Below are 17389 nucleotides of genomic sequence, written 5' to 3' on the forward strand. Positions count from 1 at the left end.
TGCAAACATGACATTCCAAGTACATGTCAGCTCATTTCCTAACTCCTGACACACCCATGCACCTGGTCACAACCCACCTGTCTGAAGAGGTCCCTAGAATACTAAGATGTGTACCCTGATATTCCCTCCTCTACACACACAGCTTGTCAATAGCAATCCAGTGTAATACACCCTTTCCCCATGGTATGCCATTGTCATAGAACATCTGACTGCCTGGATGTAGGAGGCTGGCCTGGCTTGTAGTGGGTACCAGAGGTACTTACACCTTGTGCCAGGTCCAGTTATCCTTTATTAGTATAGAAGAGGTGTTTCTAGAAGCTTAGGCTGATAGAAGGTAGCTATGGCAAAGCAGCTTAGGCTGAACTAGGACACATGTAAAGCTCCTACTATACCACTGGTGTCATATGCACAATATCATAAGAAAACACAATACACAGAAGTACTAAAAATAAAGGTACTTTATTTTTATGACAATATGCCTAAGTATCTCAGTGAGTACCCTCAGTATGAGGATAAGATATATACACAAGATATATGTACACAAACTAAAATTATGCAGGTAATAGCAAGAAAAGCAATACAAACAGTGTAGAATTACAATAGATTGCAATAGGAGCACATAGGTATAGGGGCAACACATACCATATACTCCAAAAGTGGAATCTGAACCACGAATGGACCTCAAACCTATGTGAGCTTGTAGAGGGTCGCTGGGACTGTAAGAAAACAGTGAGGGTTAGAAAAATAGCCCACCCAAGACCCTGAAAGGTAGGTGTAAATTGCACCTACTACTCCTAGAGAGCACAGAAGTCGTGATAGGGTGATTCTGCAGGAAGAACAAACATCAGCAATGCAACAACAGTGGATTTCTAGACCTGACTACCTGTAAGACAAGGGGACCAAGTCCAATAGTCGATACAGTGTCGAGAGTGTGCAGGAGCCCAGGAAATGGCAGCTGAGGGTGCAAAGAAGCTGCCACCTGTTGGAAGAAGCTTGGAGTTCTGCAAGAAAGAAGAGGACTAGGAACTTCTCCTTTGGAGGATGGATGTTCCACGTCGCGATGAAGCTTGCAGAGGTCTTCCCATGCAGAAAGACCGCAAACAAGCCTTGCTAGCTGCAAGGGTCATGGAAGAGGTTTTTGGGTGCTGTTGTGGCCCAGAAGGGACCAGGATGTCGCCACTCGGAGGAGGAGACAGAGGGGGCACCCAGCAACTCAGGGAGCTCTCAGAGAAGCAGGCAGCACCCAAAGAAGTACCTGAACAGGCACTTAGAAGAAGAGTGAACCGGAGTCCACGCGAAGTCACAAAAGGGAGTCCCACGACACCGGAGGTCAACTCAGGAGGTTTTGCACGGCAGGTTAGAGTGTCGGGGACCCAGGCTTGGCTGTGCACAAAGGAAATCCTGGAAGAGTGCACAGGAGCCGGAGCAGCTGCAAATCACGTGTTCGACAGCAATGCAGTCTAGCGTGGGGAGGCAAGGACTTACCTCCACCAAACTTGAACTGAAGAGTCACTGGACTGTGGGAGTCACTTGGACAGAGTTGCTGAGTTCCAGGGACCACGCTCGTTGTGCTGAGAGGGGACCCAGAGGACCAGTGATGCAGTCTTTTGGTACCTGCGGTTGCAGGCGGAAGATTCCGTCGATCCACAGGAGATTTCTTCAGGGCTCCTGGTGCAGAGAGGAGGCAGGCTACCCCTAGAGCATGCACCACCTGGAAACAGTTGAGAAAGCCAGCAGGATGAAGCGATACAAGGTTGCTAGTAGTCATCTTGCTACTTTGTTGCGGTTTTGCAGGCGTCCTGAACAGTCAGCGGTCGTTCCTTTGGTAGAAGGTGAAGAGGGAGATGCAGAGGAACTCTGATGAGCTCTTGCATTCGTTATCCGGTGAGATCCCCAAAGCAGAGACCCTAAATAGCCATAAAAGGAGGTTTGGCTACCTAGGAACGAGGATTGGCTACCAAGAGAGGTAAGAGCCTATCAGAAGGAGCCTCTGACGTCACCTGCTGGCACTGGCCACTCAGAGCAGTCCAGTGTGCCACAGACACCTCTGTTTCCAAGATGGCAGCGGTCTGGGACACGCTGGAGGAGCTCTGGGCACCTCCCCTGGGAGGTGCAGGTCAGGGGAGTGGTCACTCCCCTTTCCTTTGTCCAGTTTAGCGCCAGAACAGGGCTGGGGGATCCCTGAACCGGTGTAGACTGGCTTTTGCAGAGATGGGCACCATCTGTGCCCATCAAAGCATTTCCAGAGGCTGGAGGAGGCTACTCCTCCCCAGCCTTCACACCTATTTCCAAAGGGAGAGGGTGTTACACCCTCTCTCAGAGGAAAAACTTTGTTCTGCCTTCCTGGGCCAGGGCTGCCTGGACCCCAGGAGGACAGAAACCTGTCTGAGGGGTTGGCAGCAGCAGCAGCAGCTGCAGTGGAGACCCCGGAAAGGCAGTTTGGCAGTACCCGGGTACTGTGCTAGAGACCTGGGGGAATCATGGAATTGTCCCCCCAATGCCAGAATGGCATTGGGGGTGGCAATTCAATGATCTTAGACATGTTACATGGTCATGTTCGGAGTTACCATTGTGACGCTATACATAGGTAGTGACCTATGTATAGTGCACACATGTAATGGTGTCCCCGCACTCACAAAGTCCGGGGAATGTGCCCTGAACGATGTGGGAGCACCTTGGCTAGTGCCAGGGTGCCCACACACTAAGTAACTTTGCACCTAACCTTCACCAGGTGAAGGTTAGACATATAGGTGACTTATAAGTTACTTAAGTGCAGTGGTAAATGGCTGTGAAATAACGTAGACGTTATTTCACTCAGGCTGCAGTGGCAGGCCTGTGTAAGAATTGTCAGAGCTCCCTATGGGTGGCAAAAGAAATGCTGCAGCCCATAGGGATCTCCTGGAACTCCAATACCCTGGGTACCTTAGTACCGTATACTCGGGAATTATATGGGTGTACCAGTATGCCAATGTGAATTGGTAAATTTAGTCACTAGCCTGTTACTGACAAATTCGGAAAGCAGAGAGAGCATAACCACTGAGGTTCTGGTTAGCAGAGCCTCAGTGAGACAGTTAGGCATCACACAGGGAAAACATACAGGGCACATACTTATGAGCACTAGGGCCCTGTATATGGGGGTTAAACATGCCAGGCAAGATGGTACTTTCCTACACAACCCCCCCCCAAACGAAGGACAATAAGACTAGCCATGACCTGATGAGTCTTCATTGTCTAAGTGAAAATATCTGGAGAGTCCATGTGCATTGGAGTGGGTACTCCCAGGTCTATGTTCCACTGTATAGTCCATTCCCTGTAGAGATATAGACCACCTCAAAATTTAGGATTTTCACCTTTCATTTGTTTTAGCCAAAGTAGAGGTTTGTGGTCTGTCTGAACAATAAAGTGAGTGCCAAGCAGGTATGGCCTCAACTTTTTCAGTGCCCAGACCACAGTAAAGGCCTCCCTCTCAATGGCAGACCAACGCTTTTCTCTAGGGGTCAACCTTCTGCTGATAAAAGCAACTGGTTGATCCTGGCCCTCAGAATTCAGTTGTGATAAGACTGCCCCTAACCCTAATTCAGATGCATCAGTTTGAACAATGAATTTCTTGGAGTAATATGGGCTTTTTAGGACAGGTGCAGAGCACATGGCCTGTTTGAGCTCCTCAAAAGCTTTCTGACAGCTAGCTGTCCATAATACCTTTTTAGGCATCTTCTTACTAGTGAGATCATTAAGAGGGGCTGCTATGGAGCCATAGTTTTTAATGAATCTCCTGTAATACCCAGGGAGGCCTAAGAAGGCTCTCACCTGGGTCTGTGTTGTAGGGGGAACCCAATCCATGATTGTCTGGATTTTCCCCTGCAGTGGTGCAATCTGTTCTCCGTCTACCAGGTGTCCCAGATAAACCACCTTTCTCTGCCCTATCTGGCACTTTGAGGCCTTGATAGTGAGGGCTGCCTTTTGCAGGGCCTCCAAAACTTTCCAAAGGTGGACCAGGTGCTCATCCCAGGTGGAGATAAAGACAGCTATATCATCTAGATATGCTGCACTAAAAGCCTCCAACCCTTGTAGGACTGTGTTCACCAACCTCTGAAAAGTGGCAGGTGCATTCTTCAAGCCAAAAGGCATCACTGTAAATTGGTAGTGCCCTCCTATAGTTGAAAATGTAGTTTTAGGTTTAGCATCCTCAGCCAATTTGATCTGCCAATACCCTGCAGTCAAATCAAAGGTGCTTAGATACTTGGCAGATGCCAGTGTATCTATGAGCTCATCTGCCATGGGTATAGGGTAAGCATCAGTTTTTGTTACCTGATTGAGGCCTCTGTAGACTACACAAAACCTCATCTCCCTTTTTCCATCTTTTGAGTGAGGCTTTGGTACAAGCACCACAGGACTCGCCCATGGGCTTTCAGAAGGTTCAACCACTCCTAGATCAAGCATTTTCTGAACCTCTTGTTTCATGCAGTCCCTGACATGGTCAGGCTGCCTATAGATTTTACTTTTGACAGGCAGGGTGTCTCCAGTATCAATTGTGTGTTCACACCAAGATGTGGTGCCTGGCACAGTTGAAAAGAGTTCAGAAAATTGTCCAAGGAGATTTATGCAGTTGTTCTGTTCTACAGTCAGACAGTCTGCTAAAAGTACTCCCTCCACTAAAGCATCTTCTTCAGTGGTAGGAGAAGATATCAGGGAGAGGTCACTCTCTTCTTCCTGTCCCTCATCTGTTGCCATGAGGAGGGTGAGATCAGCCCTGTCATAGTAGGGTTTTAGGCGGTTGACATGAATCACCCTAAGGGGACTCCTGGCAGTGCCCAGGTCTACCAGATAGGTAACCTCCCCCTTTTTCTCAACAATTAGATGGGGTCCATTCCATTTGTCCTGGAGTGCTCTTGGGGCCACAGGCTCCAATACCCACACCTTCTGTCCTGGTTGGTACTGAATCAGAACAGCCTTCTGGTCATGCCATTGCTTCTGGAGCTCTTGGCTGGCCTGAAGGTTCTTACTGGCCTTTTTCATGTACTCGGCCATTCTGGATCTTAGGCCAAGTACATAGTCCACTATGTCCTGTTTGGGAGCTTTTAAAGGTTGTTCCCAACCCTCCTTCACAAGTGTTAGTGGATCTCTTACAGGGTGTCCAAAGAGGAGTTCAAAGGGGCTGAAGCCCACTCCTTTCTGGGGTACCTCCCTGTAAGCAAAAAGGAGGCAAGGTAACAGGACATCCCATCTCCTCCTGCGTTTTTCAGGGAGTCCCATTATCATACCTTTGAGAGTTTTATTAAACCTCTCTACCAGTCCATTAGTCTGTGGATGATAAGGAGTGGTGAATTTGTAGGTTACACCACATTCCTTCCACATAGCTTTCAAGTATGCAGACATAAAGTTGCTACCCCTGTCTGATACAACCTCTTTTGGAAAATCCACTCTGGAAAAGATTCCCAGGAGGGCTTTTGCCACTGCAGGTGCTGTAGTCCTTAGAGGAATTGCTTCAGGATATCTTGTGGCATGGTCCACAGCCACCAAGATAAACCTATTGCCTGAAGCAGTAGGAGGGTCAAGGGGGCCAACTATGTCAACCCCTATCCTTTCACAGGAAGTGGAATAAGGAGAGCCTTTGGTGTGCCACCAGTCTTGCCACTGGCTTGGCAGATAACAACACAAGACTTGCAAAAATCTTTAGTGTCCTCTGACATCCTAGGCCAGTGAAACAGGGGGACAAGCCTTTCCCATGTTTTGATCTGGCCCAAATGCCCAGCCAAAGGAATGTCATGTGCAAGAGTTAGGAAGAACTCTCTGTACTGCAGGGGATGACCAATCTCCTGGCTGCTCCAGGTTTTGGGTCCCTTGCCTCGGTGTACAAGAGGTTGTCCTCCCAGTAAACACTATGTGAGTCACTGACATCCCCATTTTGCTGTTTGACAGCTTGCTGTCTGAGACCCTCTAATGTGGGACAGGTTTGCTGTGCCACACTCAGCTCTTCCCTGGCAGGCCCCCTCTACCCAAAAGCTCAGCAGTGTTGGCTGCCAGCTAGTCTGGTGAAGGTTCTGCACAGGGAGGAAATTCTTCTTCCTCCGAAGGAGAATCATCTGTAGAGGGAGGGATAGTGGGTAGGGATTTACCCTTGCTACCCCTAGATTTAGGGAGCACTTGGTCCATTGTTCCAGGATCCAAGTTACCCTGTCCTTTTTGCTTTTTGGCCTGAGCCCTTGTCAAAGCAAACATATGCCCAGGAATGCCCAGCATTGCTGCATGAGCCTCCAACTCCACTTCTGCCCAAGCTGATGACTCTAAATCATTCCCTAATAGACAGCCTACAGGTAAATCTGAGGCAACCACAACTTTCTTTGGACCAGTCATTCCCCCCCCCCAGTTGAGATTCACAACAGCCATGGGGTGGCTAAGAGTGTTGTTATGAGCGTCTGTCACTTGGTACTGCTGCCAAGTAGGTGTTATTCAGGGTGCACCAGTTTCTCTATCACCATGGTAACACTGGCACCTGTTTCCCTGTAGGCCTGAACCTCAACACCATTTATTAGTGGAAGTTGCTTGTACTTATCCATATTAAGGGGACAAGCAACCAAGGTGGCCAAATCAATGGCACCTTCGGAGACTAACACAGCCTCTGTGGTCTCCCTAACAAGACCAACCCCAACCAAGTTACCAAAAGTTAGCCCAGCTACTCCTATGGCTATTAGTAGGTTTGCTCCCACCACCACTGCTATTACTAGGGGCACTAGAATTTGCAGTAGCGGTTGTGGTAGTGGGAGGTTTGGTGTTTTTCTTTGGACAACTAGCATCAGTTGTCCAATGGCCTTTGACTTTACACAAATAACACCAAGGCTTTTTAGGTTGATTATTGGAAGAGTATTTGGACCCACCATCCCCACCAGAGGAGTTTTGTGGGCCTGATGAAGACTCAGTTTTACTTTTGTCCCAACCCTTGTCAGAAGACTTACCATCCTTCTTCTTGCCATCCTTGTCACCCCCTTTATGAACTTTTCTGTTCACTCTTGTTCTGACCCATTTGTCTGCCTTCTTTCCCAATTTTTGGGGAGAGGTCAGATCTGAGTCCACTAGATATTGGTGTAACAAGTCAGACACACAGTTATTCTTTTCTGGTGTCTCTGAACTTAATCCTGTATTGTTCAGTGGTTAAGCCAAATCCATCCAAGAGTGCATCCTTCAAAACTGCAAAATTGTTAGCATCACATTCTCTAACAGTAAGGAGCCTATCCCTACCCTTTCCATTGAAAGATAGCCACAATATAGCAGCCCACTGCCTTTGAGGGACCCCCTGTACCATACAGGCCCTCTCAGGTGCAGCAAACCACTTGTTTATGTCATCCCCCTCCTTGTAAGGGGGGACTATCTTGTGGAGATCCTGGAATCATGCTCTCTAACAGGATTACTATCAGGAATACTGCTTTTGCTGCCACCATGGGGTCCTAACCCCAATATCTGTCTCTCCTTCTCCAGGTCTAAGGATTCCCTATCTAAGACCAGCTGTTGCTGTTTAAGCTTGGTCTCTTCAACTCTCAACTTTTTGAGATCCCTTTCTAACATGTTGTCTTCAGGGGGGTCTGTCCCTAACTGACTGAACCCTAATAACTTGGCCTCCAGGAATAAAGACTCCCCTACTATGATGGGAACCTCCATTACTACCAACATTACTAGGTGTCCTGCTAGGGGGCAGGTCTGGTACCGAACCCTCTCCACCTCCCTCAAGGAGATCCCTTGAGTCAGAATGGGAACCTTCTATTAACCTCTCATTTGAAGTGCCTGCTTGGGACTCATCATTCACAATAAGCATGTTAAATAGAAACTCTTTTGTAGGGTTCTTTCCTATCACTAAACCTCTATCTAAGCAGAGACTCCTTAGGCTCTTGTAATTTAAATTGTCATAAGTAGTATTGACCATTTTAAGAGTAGAGACATGATAGTAAAAGACAGTGAGAAGGAAGAAAAAGTTTCAGAACTTTTTAAAGAACAGAGAAAAAACTTTTTCAAACTTTTTAGAAACTTTAAGAAGTTTTAGAATACTTTTCAGCACTTTGTAAAACGTTTAAGAGGAGAAAAGCAAAACTTTTTGGTTAAATGTACATACACTGAACTGTTTTGTATATTATTCACTTATGAAAAGTACACAATGACAAAGTGGTAAGTAGTTACAAGTACTTATCCCACCGCTGCACAACCAATGTAGGAGGCTGGCCTGGCTTGTAGTGGGTACCAGAGGTACTTACACCTTGTGCCAGGTCCAGTTATCCCTTATTAGTGTAGAAGAGGTGTTTCTAGCAGCTTAGGCTGCTAGAAGGTAGCTATGGCAAAGCAGCTTAGGCTGAACTAGGAGACATGTAAAGCTCCTACTATACCACTGGTGACATATGCACAATATCATAAGAAAACACAATACACAGAAGTACTAAAAATAATATGCCAAAAGTATCTCAGTGACTACCCTCAGTATGAGGATAAGTTATATACACAAGATATATGTACACAAACCAAAATTGTGCGAGTGATAGCAAGAAAAGTAATGCAAGCAATGTAAAGTTACAGTAGATTGCAATAGGAGCACATAGGTATAGGGGCAACACAAACCATATACTCCAAAAGTGGAATGCGAACCACGAATGGATCCCAAACCTATGTGAGCTTGTAGAGGGTCGCCGGGACTGTAAGAAAATAGTGAGGGTTATAAAAATAGCCCACCCCAAGACCCTGAAAGGTAGGTATAAAGTGCACCTACTACCCCCAGAGAGCATAGAAGTCGTGATAGGGGGATTCTGCAGGAAGAACAAACACCAGCAATGCAACAACAGTGGATTTCCAGACCTGAGTACCTGTAAGACAAGGGGACCAAGTCCAGTAGTCGCGGCAGTGTCGAGAGTGGGCAGGAGCCCAGGAAATGCCAGCTGAGGGTGCAAGGAAGCTGCCACTGGATGGAAGAAGCTCGGAGTTCTTGGCATACTGGTACACCCATATAATTCCCTAGTATATGGTACAGATGTACCCAGGGTATTGGGGTTCCAGGAGATCCCTATGGGCTGCAGCATTTCTTTTGCCACCCATATGGAGCTCTGACAATTCTTATACAGGCCTGCCAGTGCAGCCTGAGTGAAATAATGTCCACGTTATTTCACAGCCATTTACCACTGCACTTAAGTAACCTATATGTCTAACCCTCACTTGGTGAAGGTTGGGTGCCAAGTTACTTAGTGTGTGGGCACCCTGGCACTTGCCAAGGTGCCCCCACATCGTTCAGGGCAAATTCCCCGAACTTTGTGAGTGCGGGGACACCATTACAAGCGTGCACTATACATAGGTCACTACCTATGTATAGCGTCACAATGGTAACTCCGAACATGGCCATGTAACATCTCTAAGATCATGGAATTGTCACCCCAATACCATTCTGGTATTGGGGTGACAATTCCATGATCCCCCAGGTCTCTAGCACAGAACCCGGGTACTGCCAAACTGCCTTTCTGGGGTTTCCACTGCAGCTGCTGCCAACCCCTCAGACAGGATTCTGCCCTCCTGGGGTCTGGGCAGCCCCAGCCCAGGAAGGCAGAACAGAGGATTTCCTCTGAGAGAGGGTGTTAAACCCTCTTCCTTTGAAATAGGTGTGAAGGGCTGGGAGGAGTAGCCTCCCCCAGCCTCTGGGAATGCTTTGATGGGCATGCTCTGGCACGAAACTGGACAAAGGAAAGGGGAGTGACCACTCCCCTGATCAGTACCTCCCAGGGGAGGTGCCCAGAGCTCCTCCAGTGTGTCCCAGACCTCTGCCATCTTGGGTTCAGAGGTGTTGGGGGCACACTGGACTGCTCTGAGTGGCCAGTGCCAGCAGGTGACGTCAGAGACCCCCTCTGATAGGCTTTTACCTCTCTTGGTAGCAAATCCTCCTTTCTTGGTAGCCAATCCTCCTTTTCTGGCTATTTAGGGTCTCTCCTCTGGGGTATTCATCAGATAACGAATGCAAGAGCTCACCAGAGTTCCTCTGCACTTCCCTCTTCGACTTCTGCCAAGGATCGACCGCTGACTGCTCCAGGACGCCTCCAAAACCACAACAAAGTAGCAAGACGACTGCCAGCAACATTGTAGCGCCTCATCCTGCCGGCTTTCTCTACTGTTTCCTGGTGGTGCATGCTCTGAGGGCTGTCTGCCTTCACCTTGCACTGGAAGCCAAGAAGAAATCTCCTGTGGGTTGACGGAATCTTCCCCCTGCTAACACAGGCACCAAAAGACTGCATCACCAGTCCTCTGGGTCCCCTCTCATGCTGACGAGCGTGGTCCCTGGAACAAAGGAGCTAACTCCAAGTAACCCCCACTGTCCAGTGATCCTTCAGTCCAAGTTTAGTGGAGGTAAGTCCTTGCCTCCCCACACTAGACTGCAAACCTGTGTACTGCATGATTTGCAGCTGCTCTGGCTTCTGTGCACTTCTACAAGGATTCCTTTGTGCACAGCCTAGCCTGGGTCCCCAGCACCCTGTCCTGCAGTGCTCAACCCTCTGAGTTGGACTCCGACATCATGGGACCCTCCTTTTGTGACTCCGGTTACACCAATGTTCTAAGTGCCTGCTCCGGTACTTCTGCGGGTGCTGCCTGCTTCTGCGGGGGCTCTCTGAGTTGCTGAGCACTCCCTCTGTCTCCTCCTCCAAGAGGTGACATCCTGGTCCTTCCTGGTGCCCAGCAGCACCCAAAAACCTCTCCTGCGATCCTTGCAGCTAGCAATGCTTGTTTGTGGTATTTCCGCGTGGAAATACTTCTGCAACATCCAGCACACCATGGGACATCTTCCCTCCAAAGGAGAAGTTCCTAGCCATTTTCATTGTTGCAGAGTCCTCGGCTTCTTTCACTCGGAGGCAGCCCTTTTGCACCTTCATCCGGGGTTTCCTGGGCTCCTGCCCCCCCCCGGACACTATCGCGACTCTTGGACTTGGTCCCCTTGCCTTGCAGGTCCTCATATCCAGGAATCGGTCTCCAGTGTTTTGCTGGTGCTTGTGGTTCTTGCAGAATCCCCCTATCACGACTATTATGTCTTTCTGGGGTAGTAGGGTAACTTTACTCCTACTTTCTAGGGTCTTGGGGTGGGGTATCTTGGACACCCTGACTGTTTTCTTACAGTCCCAGCGACCCTCTGCAAGCTCCCATAGGTCTAGGGTCCATTCGTGATTCACATTAAACTTTTGGAGTATATGGTTTTTGTTGCCCCTAGATCTATGTTCACCTATTGCATCCTATTGTGATTCTACATTGTTTGCACTACTTTTCTTACTATTACTTGCCTGTTTTGGGTTTGTGTACATATAACTTGTGTATATTACTTTTCTTCTAACTGAGGGTACTCACTGAGATACTTTTGGCATATTGTCATAAAAATAAAGTACCTTTATTTTTAGTAACTCTGAGTATTGTGTTTTCTTATGATATTGTGCTATGTGATATCAGTAGTATAGTGGGAGCTTTGCATGTCTCCTAGTTCAGCCTAAGCTGCTTTGCCATAGCTACCTTCTATCAGCCTAAGCTGCTAGAAACACCTCGATTCTACTAATAAGGGATAACTGGACCTGGCACAGGGTGTAAGTACCACAAGGTACCCACTATAAGCCAGGCCAGCCTCCTACAGCCGGGCCCCTGACCCCACTTCTGCGACGACATCGCAGACATCATCAGCGCCCAAGCCCTCACCTCAACTGACTACATCCTCCTCGCGACCTGAACTTACACCTAGAAAACAACAACGATATCAACACTACCAACCTACTCGACAACCTCGCCAACCTCGGCCTCAAGCAACTCGTCACGTCGCCTACCCACACCGCAGGACACACACTCGTCTCAATCTTCTTAGCCAGCAACCACGTCTCCTTCAGCCACACCACTGAACTCCACTGGACCGACCATCGCTGCATCCATTTCTCCTTTCAGAAGCCGATCACTCACCACCTCACCACTCAACCCCCGCCGCTATTGGAACAGAATCTTAACAGAACAGCTGATCTCCAACCTAGCCCTGGCACCTACTCCTTGGACCCGGGACCCCAACTCAGCCGCCACCAACCTGCACCAATGGATGGACAACTGCGCCAACACCCGCCCGCCACTCAAACAACCCTCGGACATCCACCACAGATCCAAGGCCAGTTGGTTCACCCCTGACCTACAGGTCTCCAAACGGGAATGCTGAAAAATGGAGAAGACCTGGTGCCCTGTACCTACCAAATTCAACCACATCGCCCTCAAGACTGCCATCCGCACACATCACCAGCTGATCCGCACCACCAAAAAACCTACTACAAAAGCAGCATAGACACCAGCGCTCACAACAGCAGAGAGCTCTTCGGCATCATGAAAGAACTCTCCAACCCCAGGCCTTGCTCCTACGACCCCCTGCCGTCACAGGGCTCTGCAACTCCCTCGCCACTTACTTCCGTCGGAAGATCGAAGACATCCACAACATCTTCAAACACCAGACCCATCAGCCAAACACAGATACCAACGAACCCAACGCACTAAGCAACGTTAGTCCTCTATGCGCCTGGACCCACGTCAACAATGAAGACACCATCAACACTATGGCCTCCATCCACTCCGGTTCCCCCTCGGATCGCTGCCCACACCTGATCTTCAACAAAGCCAGCAACATCATCGCCCCCCATCTCCGCGCCATCATCAACAGCTCCTTCGAGACAGCCACCTTCCTGGAGAGTTGGAAACACGCCGACGTCAACGCCCTGTTGAAGAAACCCAAGGTGAACCCAGAGGACCCCAAAAACTACCAGCCCATCTCACTCCTCCCCTTCCCAGCAAAGGTCATTAAGAAAATTGTGAACAGCCAACTATCCCGCTTTCTGGAAGACAGCAAAGCGCTCAATATCTCCCAATCCGGGTTTCGCAAGAACCACAGCACTGAGACCGCACTCATTGCTGCTACAGATGACATCAGGACCATGCTCGACAAAGGCGAAACCGCAGCGCTCATCCTCCTGGACCTCTCCGCAGCCTTTGACACGTTTGTCATCACACCCTCCGAACATGCCTCCGCAACGCCGGGATCCGCAGCAAGGCCCTCGAATGGGTCTCCTCTTTCCTCTCTGGCAGAACCCAGAGAGTCTGCCGTCCGCCCTACCTGTCCGAATCCTCCAAAACCATCTGTGGCGTCCTCCAGGGATCCTCCCTCAGCCCAACACTCTTCAACATTTACATGGCTCCTCTCGCCAACATCGCAAGATCCCACCACATCAACATAGTATCCTATGCAGACAACACCCAGCTAATCATCTCCCTCACGAAAGACCCCACAATAGCAAGAAACAACCTCCACAATGGACTACACACCATCGTCAACTGGATGGAATCAAGCCGCCTCAAGTTAAACACAGACAAAACAGAGATCCTTATCTTCGGCAGCAACCCCTCCGCTTGGAACGACTCCTGGTGGCCTACCTCCCTAGGAGCTGCACCCACACACAATTGTTGAGAATATGCTCTCTCAGGATCAGATAATACAGGCTTTCATAGTCAGTCACCTTACTGCCATGCAACCAACCCTCCAAGGCCTTCACTGAACAGTTTACAAAGTCTGTCCAGTCTTGAGAGGACTCTTTTCTGGTGTCACTGAACTTAATCCTGTGTTCTTTAGTGGTTAAGCCAAATCTATCCAAGAGTGCATCCTTCAAAACTTTGTAGTTATTAGCATCACTTTCTCTGACAGTAAGGAGCCTATCCCTACCCTTACCAGTGAAAGATAACCACTAGATAGCAGCCCACTGCCTTTGAAGGACCAACTGTACCATACAGGCCCTCTTAAGTGCAGCAAACCACTTGTTAATGTCATCCCCCTCCTTGTAAGGGGGGACTATCTTATGCAGGTTTCTGGAATCTTGCTCTGTAACAGGATTGCTATCAAAAACACGGCTGCTGCCACCATGGGGAACTAACCCCAATCTCTGCCTTTCCCTCTCTACATCCAGACATTCCCTGTCTAAGGCCAGCTGCTGCTGTTCAGGTTTCAGCCTGGCCTCGTCCAACCTCAGCCTTCTGAGTTCCCTTTCCATTAAGTTATCCTCTGGGAGGGAGGCTTGGGAATTGTGAGACACAGAGGAAATATGGGATTTGGCAGAGTTAGACCTGTCCCTAACTGGCTGGACCCTAGTAACCTGGCCTTTAGGAGTGAAAGGTGCCCTACTAATGTGTGACCCTTTCCCACTACCAGTGTCACTAGGTGGCCTGCTAGCTGGCAGGTCTTTGGAAGAACCCCCCCAGTCTCTTCAGGGGACTCCTCTGAGTCTGACTGGGTACCCTCCACTCCTACCTCCTGTTCCTGGGATGGGTCAGACTGGTTCTGGTCACTTTCTATGAGAAGGCTAAAGAGAAAGTCTTTGGTAGGATTCTTGCCAATGCTTAAACCTCTTTCTATGCAGAGACCCCTAAAACTTTTAAAGTTTAAACTCTCATAGGTTGCCTGAACAACTTTGGGAGTAAGCTCTACTGCAGACATGATAGAAAAGGTTTAGGACAGAGAGATAAAAAGTTTTAGAACTTTGAAAGAACAGAGAAAAAAAACTTTTTGAAACTTTTTGAAAACTTTAAAAAGTTTTCAGAACTTTTCAGAAACTTTTTAGAACGTTTTAGAGAAGGAAGGTTAAACTGTTTAGTTCAATGTGTATATCTTGAAGTATTTGGTATATGTTTTTCTCATGAAAAGCACCAATGACAAAGTGGTAAAGCAGTTACAAGTACTTATCCCACCGCTGCACCACCAATGTAGGAGGCTGGCCTGGCTTATAGTGGGCTTACACTTTGTGCCAGGTCCAGTTATCCCTTATTAGTAGATTAGAGATGTTCTAGCAGCTGAGGCAGATAGAGGTAGCTACAGCAGAGCAGTTTAGGCTGAACTAGGAGACATGCAAAGCTCCTACTACACCACTTATTTCAAATATCACTATATCATAAGAAAACACAATACTAAGAGTTACTAAAAATAAAGGTACTTTATTTTAGTGACAATATGCAAAAGTACCTCAGATGATATACTCCCTTAGGAGGTAAGTAATATACACAAAATATACACACAGAAACCAAAATCAGGTAAGTAACAGTTAGAAAAGTAGTGCAAATACTGTAGAATACAATAGAATGCAATACGGAGAAATAGGCCTAGGGGCAACACAAACCATATACTCTAAAAGTGGAATGCGAACCACAAATGGACCCCAGGCCTAGTGTAGTGTGTAGAGGGTCGCTGGGAGTGTAAGAAAACACCAAGGGGCATACTTATACTCTGTTTGCGCCGAATGTGCGTCAAAATTTTTGACGCACATTCGGCGCAAACCCTGCCCCATATTTATACTTTGATGTCCGACGCAGCGGGCGTCAAAGTTCCACCATGTGCGCCATTTTTTGGAAGGGGGAACCAGCCTTGCGTTAATTATATGCAAGGTAGGCGTTCCCTTCCAAAAAATGACTTTAAGGCCTGTGCCCCATATTTATACTGTGATGTCCTTTTGACGCACAGGAGGGGGCAGGCCTTAAAAAACGGCGCCCAGCCTGATGGGCGCCGTTTTTTAACGCCTGGGTCAGGGCAGGCGTTAAGGGACCTGTGGGCTCAGAAGGAGCTCAGAGGTGCCCTCCCATGCCCCCAGGGACACCCCCTGCCACCCTTGCCCACCCTAGGAGGACACCCAAGGATGGAGGGACCCATCCCAGGGAAGTTGAGGTAAGTTCAGGTAAGTATTTTTTTCGTATTTGTTTTGTGGCATAGGGGGGCCTGATTTGTGCCCCCCTATGCCACTATGCCCAATGGCCATGCCCAGGGGACATAAGTCCCCTGGGCATGGCCATTGGGCAAGGGGGCATGACTCCTGTCTTTGCTAAGACAGGAGTCATTTCAATGGGGGTTGAGCATCAAAAAAAATGGCGCAAATCGGGTTGAGGCCAAAATTTTGCCTCAGACCTGACTTGCCCCATTTTTTGACGCCCAAGCTCCATTTTCCCCTACGCTGGCGCTGCCTGGTGTGAGTCATTTTTTTTACGCACACCAGTCCGCAGCACCGGCTAATGTCATTCAATAAATAAGGCGCCCGCATGGTGCTTTGGAATGGCGTTAGCCGGCGTTAACATTTTTGACACACAACTGCGTTGGCGCAGTTGTGCGTCAAAAAGTATAAATATGGGCCTAAGGGTGTCCAAGATACCCCACCCCAAGACCCTGAAAAGTAGGAGTAAAGTTACCCTACTACCCCAGAAAGACAGTAAAGTCGAGATTGGGGATTCTGCAAGGACAACAACTGACTGCAAAACACTGAAGACTGATTCCTGGACCTTAGGAGTCCAGATCTATGTCTGGTGGTGGCAGGCTGGTAAAATCCAGTCAGCAACTATGCCAGGGTTGGTAAGTTTTGCAAGGGTCCCTCTGTGTACATGTTATAATAAATCCACCACTGGCAGTGTGTGTTTATTATTCTGAGTTGTTTGATACCAAACAACCTAGTATTCAGAGAGGCCATCACGTAGCTGGGGAACTCGTAATGACCAGTGTCCAACACATGTATTTCCTATGGCTTCCCTGTACACTAACAATGTCTTAAGCTTTTGGAAAGACACAGTAGGGGCATATTTGCTCATGCAAACAGATGCCCTCACATGCATTATAGTGCACCCTGCCTTAGGGCTCTGCCAGAGGGTCGACTTAACTATAGTGCTTGCAGTGTTAGTGAACAGGGCACTCGTGATGAGTGCCATGTCAAGTTTGCAACTTTAAAATACAACTTGTCATGCACTTGAAATGGCAGTCTTCATGAGGCTGGTGTGGGGCCTCTCAGAGTGGCACAATTGGTGCTGCAGTTTTGGGGGGGTCCCTCTTCAGTACCCATGCCCTAGATACCAGGGGTACCATTTACTAAGGACTTACAAGGGTGGCTGAAGTGCTAATACTTAGTAGTGTTTTGGGGAAATTGATCTGGACCTTGGAACCTGTTTAGCAGGGGCCCAGGGCACTTACAGTTTGAAACCACATCATTTTCCAGGCAAAAAGTGGGGGGTACCATGTCAAAAGAGGCCACTAGACCTGCTACTATCAGGCATGCAAGGATGAGGGCCGTTTCTCACAGGTGGTAAGAAACAAAGGCCCTCATTACAACTTTGACGGGCGGCGGAGGCCGCCCGCCAAAGTTGCGCCGCAGGAATACCGCACCGCGGTCTGAAGACCGCGGCCGGCATTCTGAGTTTCCCGCTGGGCAGGCGGGCGGCCGCCTTAAGGCCGCCCGCCAGCCCAGCGGGAAACAACCTTCCCACGAGGACGCCGGCTCGGAATCGAGCCGGCGGAGTGGGAAGGTGCGACGGGTGCTACTGCACCCGTCGCGTATTTCACTGTCTGCTATGCAGACAG

The 17389-nt window shown here is 48.7% G+C and overlaps 1 protein-coding gene across 1 annotated transcript in view; it reads right to left on the reverse strand.

Annotated features, from left to right (window-relative positions):
- LOC138249647 (NXPE family member 1-like) overlaps positions 1 to 17389 on the reverse strand; it is a 266774-nt gene that overhangs the window by 129618 nt on the left and 119767 nt on the right. The gene's annotated exons all lie outside the window — the stretch shown is intronic.

The sequence above is a fragment of the Pleurodeles waltl genome, chromosome 8 (assembly GCF_031143425.1).
Source record: "Pleurodeles waltl isolate 20211129_DDA chromosome 8, aPleWal1.hap1.20221129, whole genome shotgun sequence".
Classification (NCBI taxonomy): Eukaryota; Metazoa; Chordata; class Amphibia; order Caudata; family Salamandridae; genus Pleurodeles; species Pleurodeles waltl.